Here is a 15,191-nt window from a genome sequence, read left to right on the forward strand (position 1 = left end):
AAAGAACATGTAATCTTTGGCACTATTAAATTATTCAAATTAGCTCTTAGTTTATGTGTTTCAGATATAAAACATTTTGCCAATAGTTCAGATTCTATAACACAATCCTCAATAGACACTTTAGGTTTACTTGTTAATTGTTTCACTATAGAGAATAATTGTTTAGATGAATTTGATGCAGCTTGTATTTGTTTTGAAAAGTACGAGGTCCTAGCTATTTTTATCTGTGTTACATAGTATTGCTGACATTGCTTACAGATATTTTTTGACTCAATTGATTCGCCAATTCCGGTACGGGAATAGTAAAAAATGTTGTATTGGGATAGGGAAGGTAAGATTCAATCAAGTTGGGTTGAGGTAAAAGAGTTTGTCAATGTCCAATACGATCTTTGATAGTGAAGTGTTGCAGGGTTGAGTTGGGTCATTCTGATATGCCTTTCCGAACAGGTGAGTCTTTAGTAAATTTCTGAATTTTAGGTGATGATAAGTTGTTTTCATCACTTGTGGCAATGCTTTCCACAGGCATGTGCCTATGTAAAAGAAGTTGGACGCATGGATTGTCAGTGAGTGTCATTGCTCCGCCCTCAACATCATCATGTTGTGACGCGGGGGCGGTCAGACACTCATGGGCAAACAGCAATCTACACAACCACACACTACTTCCGGCTTCTGGCTTCATTAGAACGTTGGAGGTGCGTTTTATATAGAGAGATATGTCTTTTGCAAGATGAGAGTACCTAAGACTGCATACAAAGTCAGGACTTTATCTCTTTTCTGTGTTAACAAATCATTTTTGTTAGCTATTTTAGCTCTATGGTAGCCATCCACAATATACATTTGTCTGGATACTGCCCTTGTCTTAAATCTAGAAGCCATGTTTATTGCTTGTGTCTCAAAATCACTGTAATTACTACAAAGTTTATGTAAATGTAAAAATTGACATAGTGGAAGATTCTTCTTTAGGCCTTGCAGTGCGCTGTTGACACAGCTGTGTTGGCATTGTCACACGGCTTAGTAAACAGGGTAGTACATTTGTAGATTTTTTTTCTTCAGCCATATGTACTGTTAGTTGGTTCTTATATCAGGGATTCAAGATATTTTATTACATTCTTGACAATCTAGAATGTGATTTATCAGGCATGTTACTTTTCACTATGGATATTGACATACCCCATCTTGACGCATTGTTAGTAACGGAAAATACATTTAAAGGTAGAACCACTTATAGAAGGATACCAAATTTGTTTAATTCTTACATTTGCAAGAATTTCACTTATGAAAAAGTATTTCAGATTTGAAGACAGATATTATTAACAAAGAAAAGGCACTGCCATGGGGGCCTCATGGTTCCCGGCAAACTTATATATTGCCATATTTGAAGATTCTTTAAAAAAAAAACTTTTAAAAATGAGATATACCTATATAAACAATACATAGATGACATTTTCATCATTTGGAAATGAGATTTGGAACAGTTACAGTTATTTCATGAATGGCTAAATTCACATAATCCAAACCTTAAATTCAAAATGGCATATCAACAGAATGAAATCAGTTATATTGGATGTTCTCATTAAGAAACCAGGCAACATTATTGAGACTTCTATTAATAAGAAACAAACTGATTGCAGTACTTACATTATTCCAGTTTTCATAACAGGACAGACCCATTGCCTGAAACTATGGGTCTACCTGGTTGATTGGTAGTGAACTTGTATATTTTTGGTAAAATATAAATGGTGGGAACTACTGGAGATTTGACCATCAAAAATGCTTTCTCTTTAGAGGTTCAATAGCCAGCACTAGCTGCCAGATCTATGACTTCAGCTATTTCTTTCTATAAGATTGTTGTAGGATCATCTTCAAGTAGAATGTTATATTCATGGTCTCCCAGTTGTCTGTTGACTTCATATATATAGTTACCTACTTAAAACCACAATTCCACCCCCTATATCTGCAGGTTTGATAACCAAATTTGTGTTTTGTGATAATGTCCGAATTGCCTGATACTTCAGAGGATAAGTTGGAAAACCTGTGGGCAAACTTGAACAAATCAATATGGGTCTGAAATGCGTTATAATTAGAGATGGAAACAAAAAAGAGATTTTTTTTTTTTTACAAAACAGAAATTTCATTAGAATTCAAAATTGTAGATGAAGATTAAAAATAAGTACATCTATTTCCAACTGGGACGACAAAATGTGGTAGTTCCTCTGCCCCTGCCCTGACCTCATGGGGGGGATACACATTCCGCTGCCGATTGTACTGATATGTTTGGGGTTTCTAGTGATGGTATAGTGAAGGGAACATTCTCTGCATTTTCCAGGCATTTGGATCCCAGGTCTTCTCTAAAAAAGCAGTGGCTGGAGGAGCAACCACTGGTGGTTCTTCTGAATCGCTACATATTCTTTTTTTGCTCCTAACTTTAGGAGGTATATTATTAATGTACACCTTTATCATTACTTATGTCATTATGAGTTTTATGAGAAGTAGACCCCAGTTTATAATCACTGTCAGTTTGTGGTTTTTTTTGTGTGGTCTGATACCCATCCACCATAATACTGGTACAATTAGCAATACTGTGCAAGGACCCTGAACTATTCATGACCTTGTACATACACAATCTGATAACCTAAGCAAGTCAATACATATAACTCATTGCAGCTGGCCTCACCCATCTCCCATGAGGATTCGTAGTGACACACATGATACCACCATTTGTAGACAATTGTGTAACCAGGGCATGATAGATACATTTGGCATCCTTATGGTTCTGCAGCCTGATTAGTTTCCTGCTGATGTAGCAAAAACACATCCTTTCTATGCTGGGAACGGATTTGCAGTGGGAAGCACAGAAGCATGTGTTTATACTATTCTAAGATAACCTATGTATATAAGTATGAACTGCACAAGACAACTTTGGGAAAGTACCTGGCACAATCCCTGAGCAGTGCTTTGCAGCCAGTATCTGAGAAAGGACTTTCCCCTCAGCTAACAATACTATTTCATTGCCTTTGTCAGATTATTCTTCTGTACTGTAAGTACCTTACATTTATTGTGTTATCTATGATATTCTTTTTGCCATATAATAAAATTTTCTATGTTGTATACCTGATATTGTTGGTTGTGTTTATCCCCGAACACCTTCCTTCTAAGGATAGCCAGGTAAAGGCTACCAGGGTAGATACCCGGCTCCCAGCAGCTCTAGCCTTGGACCACGAGTAAATAGTATCTTTACGAAAGTCCGTTTCATTTCTTTCAGACTGCTCATTTTTCGTCTTTTTGATCTCTTTATGAAAATTGTCTAAACAATTATTCACATCATGCACAACAAAACTGAAATTTTTAGCCATATTTCTTAAGACATCTGTCTTTCCATTATAACAATTGCACATAAGTACATAAGTAATGCCATACTGGGAAAAGACCAAGGGTCCATTGAGCCCAGCATCCTGTCCACAACAGCGGCCAATCCAGGCCAAGGGCACTACTACTACTACTACTTAACATTTCTAGAGCGCTACTAGGGTTACGCAGCGCTGTACAAAATAAACAAAGAAGGACGGTCCCTGCTCAAAGGAGCTTACAATCTAAGTAACGAAATGTCAAGTTGGGCAGTCTAGGTTTCCTGGGCAGAGGTGTAGAGGTTAGGTGCCGAAGGCGACATTGAAGAGGTGGGCTTTAAGCAGAGATTTGAAGATGGGCAGGGAGGGGGCTTGGCGTATGGGCTTGGGGAGTTTGTTCCAAGCGTGGGGTGAGGCGAGGGAAAAAGGGCGGAGTCTGGAGTTGGCGGTGGTGGAGAAGGGTACTGAAAGGAGGGATTTGTTTTGAGAGCGGAGGGTACGGGTAGGAAAGTAAGGGGAGATGAGGGTTGAGAGGTAAGGAGGGGCTGTAGATCGAGTACATTTGTAGGTTAGTAGCAGAAGCTTGAATTGAATGCAGTACCTGATCGGAAGCCAATGAAGTGACTTGAGGAGAGGGGTGGTATGAGTGTATCGGTTCAGGCGGAAGATAAGACGTGCGGCAGAGTTCTGAACGGACTGAAGGGGGGATAGGTGGCTAAGTGGGAGACCAGTGAGGAGCAGGTTGCAGTAGTCAAGGCGAGAGGTAACGAGGGAGTGGATGAGAGTTCGGGTGGTGTGCTCAGAGAGGAAAGGGCGGATTTTGCTAATGTCATAGAGGAAGAAGCGACAGGTCTTGGCTATCTGCTGGATGTGCGCAGAGAAGGAGAGGGAGGAGTCGAAGATGACACCGAGGCTGCGGGCAGAAGAGACGGGGACAATGAGGGTGTTGTCAACCGAAATAGAGAGTGGAGGTAGAGGAGAAGTGGGTTTGGGTGGGAAGACAAGAAGTTCGGTCTTGGCCATGTTCAGTTTCAGGTGGCGGTTGGACATCCAGGCAGCAATGTCGGATAAGAAGGCCGATACTTTGACCTGGGTTTCCGCAGTGATGTCAGGTGTGGAGAGATAAAGCTGGGTGTCGTCAGCATAAAGGTGATAATGGAAGCCATGAGATGAGATCAGGGAGCCCAGGGAAGAGGTGTAGATGGAGAAAAGAAGGGGTCCAAGGACAGAATCCTGAGGGACTCCAACAGAGAGTGGGATAGGGGTGGAGGAAGAACCATGAGAGTGTACTCTGAAGGTACGATGGGAGAGATAAGAGGAGAACCAGGAGAGGACAGAGCCCTGGAACCCAAAAGAGGACAGTGTGTCCAGAAGTAAGTTGTGATTGACAGTGTCAAAGGCGGCGGATAGGTTGAGGAGAATGAGGATGGAGTAATGACCTTTGGATTTGGCGAGGAACAGGTCATTACAGACTTTGGATAATGCCGTTTCTGTCGAGTGAAGTGGGCGAAAGCCAGATTGAAGCGGATCGAGGATGGCATGAGAGGCGAGAAAATCAATGCAACGGCTGTGAACGGCGCATTCATGTATTTTGGAGAGGAAGGGAAGGAGGGAGATGGGGCGGTAGTTGGAGGGACAGGTGGGGTCAAGTGAAGGTTTTTTGAGGAGAGGTGTGACAACAGCATGCTTGAAGGTGTCGGGGACAGTTGCGGTGGAGAGAGAGAGGTTGAGGATATGACAGATGGGAGGGGTGATAGTAGGAGAGATGGTGACAAGTAAGTTGGTGGGAATGGGGTCTGAGGAACAGGTGGTGCTTTTCAAGGAGGAGAGAAGATGGGCGGTTTCCTCCTCGGTGATATCAGGAAAAGAGGAGAAGAGGCAAGCTTCCCAAACGTACAAACATTCTATACATGTTATTCCTGGAATTGTGGATTTTTCCCAAGTCCATTTAGTAGCGGTTTATGGACTTGTCCTTTAGGAAACCGTCCAACCCCTTTTTAAACTCTGCTAAGCTAACCGCCTTCATCACTTTCTCCGACAACGAATTCCAAAGTTTAATTATACGTTGGGTGAAGAAAACGTTTCTCTGATTTGTTTTAAATTTACTACACTGTAGTTTCATCGCATGCCCCCTAGTCCTAGTATTTTTGGAAAGCGTGAACAGATGCTTCACATCCACCTGTTCCACTCCACTCATTATTTTATATACCTCTATCATGTCTCCCCTCAGCCGTCTCTTCTCCAAGCTGAATAGCCCTAGCCTCCTTAATCTTTCTTCATAGGGAAGTCGTCCCATCACCACTATCATTTTAGTCACCCTTCGCTGCACCTTTTCCAATTCTACTATATCTTTCTTGAGATGCGGCGACCAGAATTGAACACAATACTCAAGGTGTGGTCACACCATGGAGTGATACAACAGCATTATAACATCCTCACACCTGTTTTCCATACCTTTCCTAATAATACCCAACATTCTATTCGCTTTCCTAGCCGCAGCAGCACACTGAGCAGAAGGTTTCAGCACAATTCTTCGCCTTTTTTGTTTAGTGGTTTCTGCTATTAGAATCATTAATTCCAGAGAGCATTTACTAGGAACTGCATACCAATCATCCAAAAAATTGTTGATTATCTAGATACATTGTAGGAGCTTTGGCGATCCGCAGCCCCTATATCTAATAAGAGCACCTTTATTAATATTTACTTTAAACCTATGCAGATCAGCCATTCAGCCTCACACTAATACCTATTTTACAAAAGGTCTGCTCCCTCTGACATCAAAATCTTGCTATGCTTCTGGTCCTAATAAATGCAAAACTCTGAAACCTCAGCATTCATATAATTTTGAAACTTGTTGATCACTTCCACATTTTTTGCATCCCTCCACACTCTTCTGGGGATAAGCAGAGACCACAACACTATAGTGTTGGGAAAGTATCGCCACACTAACATCACATCTGTCTTCATCTGATGAATGAGGTCTTTAAACTAATATTATTATATACACCCCCTCTCCGCCACCAGTGAATGTCTCACTTAGCTTGACTTAGCTTGGTGGAACAAATCTCTGTGTTCTCAGAGCTTTGTTCCACCAAGCTAAGTCAAGCTAAGTGCATTTAAAGTTTAATAGCTTGTTTGAATTAAAGAGGTTTTTCTGGCCTATGATGAGAGAGTCCAACCCCGAGTGACTGTCATAAGAGTCACGGGGTTTCTCGAGGCCTTTTCCGCAGCCCCCGAGGGATCCTTTTAGAATGAAGGTACTGTAAAATGATTGAAAAATGTAGTTCGTTGTATATGACATTTTTCTTTAACACAACGGCCTCGGTCTATTATAAAGTATCAAATCGTCCATAGTGTAGATTTCCCCTTCTTCATTTTCTCTTCCAAGAGGATCTTGTAACAGCCAATGTAGATGTTCATCTGAGAAACTTAAAATATTGTCTCACGGCTGGTACGACATGGTCTATTTCTGCAAGCACCAATCCAGAAAAAGAAAAAAAAAAGGGAATTCAGCACCAGGACTCTCAATCATAGCTGGGGGGGGGGGGGGGGGGGGGGGGAGTCAAGAAGAGCGACCACTCCCCCAAATGGAGTTTGAATGAAATTGATATAACAAAGGTTATACATGAGCAAGAAGTGGTTATGATCTTGAAAATGATAATAGAACAGAAACTTTGAATAATAAAATGAATATTATTATAGATGATTAATATTGAGATTATTGTTTTTCCCAGAGTTCCGTGTATGGCTCCTAAAATTTTCCTCAGAAATATTTCCTCAATTATTATTTTAAAAGGAGTGAAAACTGGGATTACTTTAATCAGTGGGATTTGAATTAGAGACTTAAGTATGTGTAATGTTAAATACCTTCTGGTTTTTAAAAGAGAAAGAATGTAATCAGATGTATTATTTCTAACTAATATTGGGCAATAAGTATGTTTTCAATGAAATGATTTGACTATATACCGTATTGGCCTTGAAGAAGCCAACCAGATGATCAATGTGGAATAATGAATTAGATGAGTAATATCTGAGGATAATCAGGTTAATACCATGGGTTTTTTTTTTCTGTTTACTGTTTAATTGATCTCCTTGTCTTGTTTCACTCTCCCTATTTAGTGGTCTAAGGAAGAGAATAGAATTACCTGACTGAAATAATTCCTATATATTACTTTCTCTGTATTTCCGGCAAGTTGTTTTATCGCTTGTAAAAATTTAAATGGTTATAAATAAAATTTAAAAAAAAAACCCTTTCTGTACTTGTGTGAGCCCTGCCTCTTCAAGCAGCCTTTCTCTGTATCTGCTTCAACTCATTTGTGTGCAGTGTCTGGTATTTGGCTCTTGTGAACCCTGCCTGTCTAAGCAGCCTTTCTTTGTAGTCTGCTTAACCCTCTCTGTTGTCTTGTGTGCCCTGCTTTTTCCCTGTCTTTGTATTTGTAGGCGGTCCTTCCCTGTGTTCTGTGTTTGTTATTTGGCTCTGGGGAACCTGGTTCCTTTTTCTGGTTTATTTAGTTAGAAGCTGCATTCTCTTCTGTCTGCCTTTTCCTTGGCAGCCATTTCTGTGGAGCTTGTTCCTTTGGGTTCAGCGAGTCTAGTAGTGTCCTGCTCTGACCCCGCCTTTCCCTTTTACCCCTGTGGGTACTACCTACTGCTACCTGGGTTCCATGTAGACCTTGTCTGTATTCTCTTCATCTGGTTATTGTCTGTATTTGCCAGTTTGGTCTGACGTCTTCCCATTTGTGTCAGTGCCTGGCGCTGTGTGTGCCACCTGAGCTCCAGTCCCTTCTGGGACCTCTCGTGGTTCTTTTCTCTTCCATAGTGTATGATTGGGTTCCAGTTTGGCCTTGCAGCCCGTATGGCTGGACTTTGTACAAGTGGATTCCCAATTGGCCTTGCGGCCCAAATGAGTGGACTATTTCCCTTTTCTGGAGGTGCATGCTGATTCCTCTGAGTGTGTTGAACTTCTCGGCCCTTGTTACTGCATAGCGTCCATTTGGTCTACCTTAGGCCTCGGCCAAGGTTCTTCCTAGGCTTCAGCCTAGGCACAAGGGCTCACGATCAATCTAACACAACCCAGTGAGGACTGCTGCCTGAAAGTACCATGGTCCAGTAGGCATGCTCCTAAAACCCCAGATTTATCATTGACTAAACCAGGGGTGTCCAACCTCAGTCCTCGAGGGCTCAATGAATATGTTTGAGATCTATTATCATGCACTGCCTTCATTGTACAGTGGACTTTGATCCTGGGGAACTGAGTTTGATTCCCACTGCAGCTCATTGTGAGTCTAATAAATATTTAGTGTGGAAATCCTGAAAACCTGCTTAAATCCCCTGGAGCTGCCTAACCACCAATATTCAGCAGCACTAAACCGGGCAGAATCGCTGAATATCGCCTCTGACCACTCACAAACAAATGGACAGGTCAGTGGCAGGACAGGGGGTTAGGAATGAGCCCAGGGTCATATGGGTCTGGCAATATTCAGTGCAGGCACCCATATAGCTAAGTGGTCTAATTTAGAACAGCTCAAACACCGTCTTAAATTAGGCTTCTGAGTGATGCTGGTGCCGGCACTGAACATTGGGCTGGTACCTGCATAATGTTTTTTAATATTAGCCCCCTGAACCCTTTTCTGCCTCTTCTGACAAAGCCCCCTCCTTCCCAGCCCATGACAGCAAGCAGTCCCCCTCCTTTTCCAGCACACCCCCTTACCCCAAGCCCAACCCCCCATCCTTGGTGTTCCAGCAGAGGTCATTCCTCTCAAAATGTCTGCCATGAGGGGGCTGCACTCCTATCCCATATGAGTCCTGCTGGATCATCAAGGGGTCCTACTTGAAAGGATGAGTTTTAGGGGAAGGGGGCATGCCAGACGGGGAGGGGGGACTGCTTTCTGTCCGCAGGCTGGGGAGAGGGGGAGGGAAGGAGGAGGCTTTGTCATGTAAGGTGGGAAGGAAAGAGGGGGCTTTGTCGGGGAGGCAGGAAACGGCTCAGAGGGGCCTGCATAACTCTTTTGTGCAGGCCCTAGTTGAATATCAGCCAGACCCACATAAGCTCCTCTGACCAGGCCGTGCACATTTTTCATCCAATATTCAGTGCTAGTGCCCGGATATGGCCCAGCACTGAATATTGGGGGCTAATTTAGCTGGCAACAGTGTTTAAAAAAAACGCTGATCATCGCTGGCTGAATAGTAGCTGTTTTGTGTGTGGTGGTTATATTTTATCAATAAGCTTCCTAACATAACTCATTAAATAGGTAATAGACTCTGCCATCTATCCTGCATTTTCCACACAGTGACACATGATTTAGTGTGTCAGTTTCGACACTTTGAGTATAGTTGTGTCTATAAGCAGAACACATAAGATGTGACACATGCTCTACCCTAAGAACAAAAACATAGTTTTGAATAAAGCCTGTTGGCTGTTTGCTATATTATATACAATTAAGCTTTTTCAGTCTAGAAAATGAAGAAATAAGCATTTTGGTTAGCATTGTTTTCTTCCCTAACATTTCCATTAGTTCTAAATAAATTGTTTGGAACTTGACAATAGGCATTATGCTATTCTGTGATAATTCCCTGTTCAGCCTAGTTGATTTCTAATTGTTTCAATGGCCATGCCATATTGGAGTGGAGGAGTGGCCTAGTGGTTAGAGCATCACTCTTGCAATTGAGAGGTGGGTGGTTCAAATCCCACTGCTGCTCCTTGTGATATTGGGTAGGTCACTTAACTCTCCATTACTTCAGGTACAAACTTAGATTGTGAGCCCTCCTGGGACAGAGAAATATCCAGTGTACCTGAATGTAACTCACCTTCAGCTACTACTGAAAAAGGTGTGAGCAAAATCTCAATAAATAAACTATGATTGAATATAGTGCTGATACTTTATTACTGTAAAAGCCACATATGGCATTGGAACACAGTAAAGGCTAAAAAGGCTAGAGCTCTGCAGCTTGAAGAACAGACGGCTAAGGGGAGATATGATAGAGGTCTATAAAATACTAAGGTAGACGTGAATCACTTGTTTACTCTTTCCAAAAATACAAGGACCAGGGGCACAAAATGAAGTTACTAAATAGTAAATTTAAATCAAATTGGAGAAAATATTTCTTTGCTCAATGTGTAATTAAACTCTGGAATTCATTGCCAGAGGATGTGGTAAAGGCAGTTAGCTTAGCAGGGTTTATAAAAGGCTTGGACAATTTTTTAAAAACAAAAGTCCATAAGCTTTAATTACAATCGACTTAGGAAAATCCACTGCTTATTTCTAGGATGAGTAGCATAAAATCTGTTTTACTTAGGATCTTGCCAGGTACTTAGACCTGGATTGGCCACTGTTGGATTGAGCTTGATGGACCTTTGATCTGTCCTGATATGGCAATTCTTATGTTCTTAACCTATGAAATGTAGATATGGGACATGCTGGACATGTACCCAAACAACAGGACTGCTACAGCAGCCTGACAATTGTAAGTAAAGCTAGGCCTCACAGTACAAGTCAAGAGGGTAAGTCACTGAGATGCTAGTTAAGAAGGGTGACACAGAATCTCATGTCCTTTTTGCTTATGAAAGAGCAAAATAAGCTGACATGGAGAAATAATAGAAAAATGCTTTGTAGGAGAATATGGTTTATAACTTTGCTAATCTAAGGGGAATTTTCTGTTAACCTCTAGTAACCACGGAAGCAGGTGGGTGGAGAAACACAAATATGGTTACAAGGAAGATGATTTTGCAAATCAGGATGACTTTGCTGATGTTAAGTAAAAATGCTATAACATGATGAATCTGCAATAACATTTGGATGGCAAATAAGCTTTGCAGACAAGAATTACCATATCCAGTAAGTTTGATTATTGTCATATTACCCACATATAACTTGTTACCTTAATGAGAATATATAAGTGAGAGGGGGGGGGCATGTAACTCGTAGGGCAGGAGGGGGCCTGGAACTCAGAGGGAGGCCTGGAACTTGGAGGGAGGGAGGGAGGGATGGAGGGATGGAGGGCCTGGAACTCAGAGGGAGGGAGGGAGGAGGGGCCTGGAACTCAAGGGAGGGGGAGAGGGGGAAGAGGAGGGAGGAGAGGGAGGGGAGAGGTGGGGGAGAGAAGGGGGAAGAGGAGGAAGGAGAGGGGGAGAGGGTAGGAGAGGGGGGAGAGGAGGGGGATGGTGAGATGGGAGAGAGGAGGGGGCAAGAAGAGGAGGGGAGAAGGAGGGGGGGAGAGGGGGGGGATGCACCACCTGTTAAAAAAAATTTTCAGCACTCCCAATCATTTTGAAAAGTTGGCTCCTAAGCGCCTGTAAACCACCTAGATTGTTAATTGGGCATATATCAAACCCTAAATAAGCTTAGAAACATGGACATCCTAACTGTGTTGTCTAGAAATAGGGAGACCCTGGATTCTCTACAGGGAGGACTTTCTGGCAACTGATAATGAAGCCTACAATGGGCTAAAATGAGGGTAGTATTTACAATGTTGTTGTGGGTAATCAACTTTAATTCAGTGATCACCGAATGGTACTGTTTACTGTTAGGATATAGATGGTGGTGGTTAATTCAAAAGTGAGGGTCCTAGACATCAAGAAAACTAACTTCATCAAGATGGGAGAGTGCATCACAGATATTTTAGCAAATGGCAAAGTCTAAAATAACGCATGGAGGAGTAGCCTAGTGGTTAGTGCAGTGGACTTTGATCCAGGGGGGCTGGGTTTGATTCCCACTGCAGCCCCTTGTGACCCTGGGCAAGTTCCATTGCCTGAGGTACAGATAAGTGGTATATCAAGTCCCATTCCCTTTCTCTTTCTCTAATGAGCAGTAGGCAAAATTGAAAGGCTATACTCTAAAGGTAACAAATGTCTGCCAGGAAAGAGCGACTACTATGGTTTTCTAAAGAAGTGGCTAAAAAGCTAAGGGGGAAAAAAAAGTAAAATTCATAGACTATAAGAAATCACAGAAAAAACAAGACAGGCAACAATATCTTGAAAAGATAAGCAAAGCTGGGATAGTTATGTGGGTCTATTTTGGGTGGAGTGTTGGTAGATAAATGATTTATGTCCATACTGTATAAAATATGCAGGGTTACATGTGCTTTGTAATATGAAAATTACAGGTATAATATTGATGTAACAAATAAGCATAGAATGGTGGCTGTACTGATAGTATAAGTTTACACCTTGAAATAGTGATTGGTGGAACAGAGGGTTTTTGAAGATTAAATAAATGCAGTGGACCAGCACAATGGTACCATTGAAGTACTACATTTAGAACAAATCAGAGAAAATAATGGGAGAACCTAGGAAAATTATGTAAAAGTTATTAGCATAGCAGAATAAAAAAAAAAAAGTGTTGGCCAAGTTCCTGGATTAATAGTCCATAAACTTTGATAAATGTGGACTTGAGGAAAATCTACTGCTTATTCCTGTGATAAGCAACATGAAATCAAGTGTACCATTTTGGATCCTGTCATGTACTTGTGACCTAGATTGGCCACTGTTACAAACAGGATTTTGGGCTTGATGGGCCTTCAGTTTGTCCCAGTACAGCTTTTATTTATGTACTTATATTACTAAATTTTCATTGATAGGAGTTTTTATGACAGGTGATTGTAACAGTGGCTCTGACTATATTAATTTAAACTGTTAAATGGAGCCACTGAAGTTCAGAGGACTTTTCTCCTCTTTATTCTATATTTATTGGCAAATATTGCAGTAGAGCTACCATAATTTCCCTAGGTTCCTTCATTACCCTTGGATGTATTCTATTAAGCTAATTTTTATATTACTTTCTATTTAGTTAACTCATCACAAATGCAGTTTTCTGAAAATAAAATAAGTTATATGAGTAGTATACCTCACTAGCATTTGTCATTAATTATCTTTAATTGATTTTGACAGATGGCATGCCCACTTTGGGTCACATCAGTCAATCAGAATTGAGGATCCATTCAGGCCATGCCCATTCTCTTCCTAAACCCAGCCTACTCTCCACCCACTTTGATGACATCAACAGATATGACATGGAGCCTGCCCACACCCCACTTCTTAACTGCACCCCTTTTTTGCATAACCCCCATCACAGAGTGATGATATCACAGAGTGATGTAACTCCACCCCTTTTCCAAGATGGCGACAACTACTGGACATACCATGTCACTTCCTGTTTCACACTACTTGTCGCCATCTTTGATGGCATCATCTGTCGAGAAATGACGTCAAAATCACCCAACAACACCCTCTATAGGAGGACCATGCATAGTTTAAACTTTTTCTCTCTCTCTGTCAGGAAAGGAAATGGGCATTTTTTTTAGCCTTCAGACTACTTTAAACTCCCTTTTCTGAACAGTGTTACAAAAAGGCTTGACCTCAGACCCCCCTCTCCTCCTCCTAAACCATGGTGTCAGGCAGATTATTTTTTCTCTCAGGAAAGAAATAATGCAGTTTTAGCTGGTGCAGTTATCCCTCAGACTATTTTTCTGAACAGTGCCAAAAAAAAAAGACTTGACCCTAGACTTCCTTCTCCTCCTCCTGAACCATGATGTCAGACAGATTTTTTTTTCTCAGGACACCCCTCCCCCTGAAGCAAATGCCAGCCAATGGATTAATGTGCTGTACTATGTGAGAGAATTCACACCTCCTCCCCCTCACCCCTCCTATACCCCCATACCCACTCCTTTCTATATCCAGACCAAAAGAAAAAAGCTGTGTTGAATTTTTAAAACAAACCTACTGGTTTTACAATCAATCCCCCTCTCCTCTTCCCTACCGCATTCCTGCACAGGTATCAGCAAACATGCTGATTTTAACTCAATGTGAGCTCAAACAGGCTGACAAATGGCTCCCTCCCTCTACCCCCTCAAGCACTCACCCCTCCCTTTTCTCTGTGTTCATGTTGAAAGAAAAAAAAAAAGCTGTTTTTTTACAGATCAGAGCCCCATACAATGGTCAGTGTGTTTTTAGATAGAGTGAAAACCCCAAAGCCACACAATTACAGTGTTTTTTTTTTTTTAAATCAATACAGCACAAGCCATGCAAAACACAAGAGTTTCTTTAACAAAGATGATTAGCCTTTCGTAACCCTTCCCTCTCCATCCTAGGCAGGCAAGGTCACGTGAATGAAATGGATAGTCCAGGCTGTTTTTCTAGGAGTTGGTTTATCCACCCCTCCCTAGACCTCCGCGGAACCCCTTTCCACGGTGAGATGAATCGGGGTCCAAAGGAGTGCCTTCGGACACGGAGTTGTAGGGGGGGGGGGGGTGACAGAAGGCGCAGTTCAAATCTAATTCCCATGACCACAACTTTCTGTCTTCTAGGATCTAGGTGAATCTTTTGCCATTTATGTTCCCACATAAAGTCTACATGAGTGAGAGATAATTTACTTATTGTAATAATCTTCGTATCAGTCCGGGCGGAATGCTCGAGCCTCTTGGCCCCGCCAAGCGGGTCTGTTTCCGCCCTGCTCAATAAAGTCAGGCTGTGTTAAGACCAGTCCTTTCCAGCTCGGCTTCTCCTAGAAAAGTTCAATTAGCCAAGCTTTTAAACCCAGTACAGCACTGCTTGGCTTCTCCCAGCAAAGTTCAATCAGCCAAGCCTTTAACCACAGTCCAGCAGTGCTTGGCTTCTCAGAGCAAAGTTCAATTATCCCAGCTTTTACACCCAGTCCAGCACTGCTTGGCTTCTCCTAGCCAATTAGCCCAGCTTTGAAACACAGTCCAGCAGTACTTGGCTTCTCAGAGCCACGTTCAATTAGCCAAGCTTTTAAACACAGTCCAGCTCTGCTTGGCTTCTCCTAGCAAAGTTCAATTAGCCAAGCTTTTAAACACAGTCTAGCAGTACTTGGCTTCTCAGAGCCACGTTCA

This window comes from Microcaecilia unicolor, chromosome 3 (genome assembly GCF_901765095.1).
Source record: "Microcaecilia unicolor chromosome 3, aMicUni1.1, whole genome shotgun sequence".
In the NCBI taxonomy this organism is placed as follows: Eukaryota; Metazoa; Chordata; class Amphibia; order Gymnophiona; family Siphonopidae; genus Microcaecilia; species Microcaecilia unicolor.